Consider the following 4,614-nt stretch of genomic DNA (forward strand, 5'->3'; position numbering starts at 1 on the left):
GGACCAAGGTGCGGGGTGAAATTCTCTAAATGTCGGACCAAGGATTTAGAGATACCTAACTTATCACTTTGCATGTAGTACACTAGGAAATGATAGCTATTACTAGGATTACTGCGTTATGAGCTTGTGGGGAACACGTATACCCTAGTTATTTTTCTTATCTTGATAACAACCAAAATTGAGTTTTGATTACTGATTACTTATTAAATTCTTACTATTTGTTTCACACAAACAGAACCCCCCTTTAATTAACAGTTTCTGGAAGTAATTTGACTAATTGGATATAATTGTTGGTTAAAGTAAAGTCTAAACCATTTTCCTCGTGGGATCGACCCCAACCTACAAGTTGGGTTCTTTACTTGATAACGATCGCTTATACTTCTGTAGGGAGGTGTAATCTGAGCATATCAGGTGCTCGCCTTATGAGCATATCAGATGGTGGTCTAACAGTTCAGAATGGGTCAGAATCTTCGTTGGTAGTGGAGGTTAAGGAAAAGCAAGACAATCATCCGATATTTCTTCAACTAAAGGGTGTAGTCCATCAGTAGAGAGTTGAGGTTTTCTACCAAGGGAGAGATGGTGTGCTTCGCTATCAGGGTCGATTATGTGTTCCTAAGGTGGGTGAGTTGAGACAGCAGATTCTTGCATAAGCCCATAATTCCAGATATTCTATTCATCCAGGCGCCACTAAGATGTACCGTGATCTGTGGGAAGTCTTTTGGTGGAATGGCATGAATAGGGATATAGAAGATTTTGTGGCTAAGTGCCCCAATTGTCAGCAAGTCAAGGTAGAACGTCATAAAATATGAGGTATGACTCAAGAGATCAACATTCCAACTTGGAAGTGGGAAGTGATCAACATGGACTTCATTACAGGTTTACCTCGTACTCGTAAACAACATGACTACATTTGGGTGATTGTTGATAGAGTTACTAAGTCTGCGCGCTTTTTGGCTGTTAAGACTACAGATTCGGTGGAGGATTATGCCAACCTTTACATTGATGAGATAATCATGTTGCATGGCGTTCCTTTGTCTATCATCTCAAATAGAGGTCCTTAGTTTACCTCTCATTTCTAGAAGTCATTTCAGAAAGCTCTTGGTACTCAGGTTAACCTTAGCACATCATTTCATCCACAGATGGATGGTCAAGCAGAGCGTACCATTCAGACCTTAGAAGATATGTTGAGAGCTTGTGTGATCCACTTCAAGGGTAGTTGGGATGGTCACCTTCCTTTTATAGAGTTCGCTTACAATAATAGTTACCACTCCAGCATTCAGATGGACCCTTATGAGGAATTGTATGGGCGTAGATGTACATCTCCAGTTAGCTGGTTTGAAGTGGGTGAAGCAACCTTGATAGAGTTAGATTCAGTTCATGATGCTATGGATAAAGTGCAACTCATTAGAGATAGACTTAAGACAGCCCAGAGTCACCAAAAGGCTTATGCAGATGTAACGAGAATGGAACTAGAGTTCCAGGTTGATGATTGGGTTTTCCTGTAAGTGTCAATTATGAAGGGGGTGATGAGATTTGGTAAGAAAGGTAAGCTAAGTCCTAGATATGTAGGCCCTTACAAGATCTTGAAAAGAGTTTGTAAAGTGGCTTATGAGTTAGAGTTTCCAGCAGAACTAGCGGCAGTGCATCCGGTTTTTCACATTTCGTTATTAAAGAAGTGTGTGGGTGATCCAGCATCTATAATACCTTTAGAAAGTGTGGTTGTGAAGGATAGTCTCACTTATGACGATGTGCCAATTGAGATTCTTGATCAATAGGATAGAAGGTTGAGAAACAAAAAAGTCGCTTCAGTTAAGGTTTTATGGAGGAGTCAGTCTGTAGAGGGAGATACTTGGGAAGAAGAAGCAGCCATGAAGGCCAAGTATCCTCACCTCTTTCCTTCCGATTCCATTTCGGCTTGAGGTAACAGTTCCTCTTTAGTTTTCCAGTCATTCATGTGTATATTCAGTCTTAGTAACAGTTTTCCTCTTCAATGTTCCTTCAATTTATACTTGCATTTTTAGCGTATTTGCATGTCCTTGGAACTTAGCTCAGTCAGAAATTAGTTTCCAGTGTTCAGTGGTAGGGTTTACAACTCTTTCCCTCCATATTCGCTAGTTTAGACTTCATTCAACGACAAATGTTCCAAAAGGGAGATAATGTAACACCCCGTATCCTAGACAGACCAGATTGTAGATTTCAGAAGCTATAGGTGCCATCGATGGGCACCACCTACGGACTGTAGCATCCTAGTGGTCCGCCGATGGCCACCTGTAGCCCCTGCCAGAAAGGCCCATAAAAATATTCTAAGTCCTGACCCACGCCAGGACCTATGGATCGTAGGTCAGACCACGGTCTGTGGTCCAGGGCCATAGGTTGGACCCTCAGATCTTAGTCCCAGTCGCCGCATGACGCCGACCAGCACGGACCATAGGTCGATCCACAGTCTATGGGTCAAGTCCATCGGCCAGCCCCAACAGTAGTTAAGTCACGGGTTGTTTGGTCTTTTCCCTATGCATTGGACCCCTAAACTACGCAGTTTTGGTCAGTTTCAGCCTAGCAACTTAATTAGAATCTACCCTAAGCAAATCATTCACCAAAAACATAGAAAAATTAGAACGCAGAAGGAGAAAGAGTAGACCAAGCCCTAGTCCAAGAACGCAACAGGTTTTCATCAGTTCCAGCCCCAGAATTGAAAGATTTCTCCATGGAATTCGTCACTAGGTATGTGGGATTTCGCTAGTGGGTTCCTTTCGCCCATTAGGTCCTTAGAATTCAGTCAGATTCTTGATTCCCTTAATATTATCTAGACCTAGGGTTTCTAGAATTTCAGCAGATCATTACAATTTAGTTACTTTAATGTTCCTAATCAGATTATCATGATTTTAGTATGTTTAAATTCCTTCATAGATTCAGAACCCTAGCTATGTAGTTCTTTTAGTTCATAAATTGCACATGCTAGGTCAGTTTATTCAGTTATACATGCTCCAGTTATAAATGTTTCATTATCAGTACATTAATGTTGCATTTTCAGTTAGCATGTCAGTATTTGAGCTATCCATAATTACAACATTTCAGTTATAAATTGCTAAATTACATAATCAGTTGGGAGTAGACTTAATACCGAGTGGACTAGGGTTAGTCACCCGCAAGTCCCAGAAATATGTGCCACGTAGGTTGTAAGTCCCCTCTATAGGCAACATTTTAGTGATCACGCCAGTCATGCCTTTATACCTCTGGCAGGGTACATTGGGTCCTCTCGATGGGGCGTATACATCGGACTCCACATTTAGCTCATGTGGTTTTATGTCTGTTATTAAAAGCTCTCAAAGTTCAGTCAGAATCTATTGCATTGACGATGTTATCAGTACAGTCAGTATTCAATCTCAACATGTTATAAACTTGGTCATTGCATTCAGTTAGCTCATGTTCAGTACTTTTAGTATCCTTATCATGTTCAAATTATATCAATGCTTTATTGCTTTGTTCAGTTATGTTGTTATTCAACCAGGGCGCTCAGTTCCTTCCTGTTCCCAAAGCTGAGGCATTGTAGTGCAGCTCTTGCTGAAGGCTGCTTTACTCTATCATCTTCTCATCATGTAGGTTTAAGTCCTCAGCTTCCAAATCACGCATAGATCGATTCCCAATCTCTAGTTCAGCAGCATCAGTGGTGAGTCCTTATTTCTCGAGAACGTCAAACATGTTATCTTTCCATTTTCACTCTTTTAGTTTCAGTTTTGCTAGCTTTAGTTGGGGCATGTCCCAGCACTTCTAGTCAGTTAGAGGCTTATTTCAGACATAGTTAGATCTAGCTTTAGTATTAGAGTTTGACTTTTCAATTGTTGTTAAACTCTTAGTTTTCTTTATTCAGATTTAGTATATGGGTATTCCCCATCATTTCAGATTATCTCAGTATTAGCTTCCGCACAGTATGTATTGATTCAGTTTACTTTAGTATGCTTATGATATGCTAGCAGGGTTAGCTTGGGGTTACTCATGATCCTAGGTCCCGTGTCCACATCCTGGGGGTAGCTTCGGGGTGTGACAAGCCATGAGATAAGTCTTTCCCGAGTATTAGAGTAAATGGAATGTAGACCGGTTTAGAGATGATAAGAATAGATCCATGGATTTAGAGTGTCAACTCCAAACCTAAGAGGGAGATGATAAGATGAGAAATCAAGTAAAGTGTTGAGGATAAGATAGTGATGTCTTCAGAAAGAGTTTTAAAGATATATCAATCCATTCATAATCTTGTGTATTCCTTGATGATCAATTATTACAACATCATGATGATGTTTCTTCTATCATAATTGTGGTCATACACTTCAGAGAGATACACATCTATGCTCAGTTTCCAGAATGAGGGGCAAAGATTTAGCCCATTGATCTCAATAGTACTCCATAAAGTTATGGATACCAGTTGGCATCCATGATATAAACCTATTCATATAAGCATTCATGTTCACAATATGTTTAGTCTCCTGAATTCATGAATTACTCTCAATGGCAAGCAAGATAATGTTATGTCATGCATATTCTTATATCAGAATTCTCGAATGAATCATGCTTATGATATTCGCCCTAAAGTCCTTTCAGTAATCCTTTTCAGTTTTGAGA

The sequence above is a fragment of the Solanum stenotomum genome, chromosome 10 (assembly GCF_019186545.1).
Source record: "Solanum stenotomum isolate F172 chromosome 10, ASM1918654v1, whole genome shotgun sequence".
NCBI classification, from domain to species: domain Eukaryota; kingdom Viridiplantae; phylum Streptophyta; class Magnoliopsida; order Solanales; family Solanaceae; genus Solanum; species Solanum stenotomum.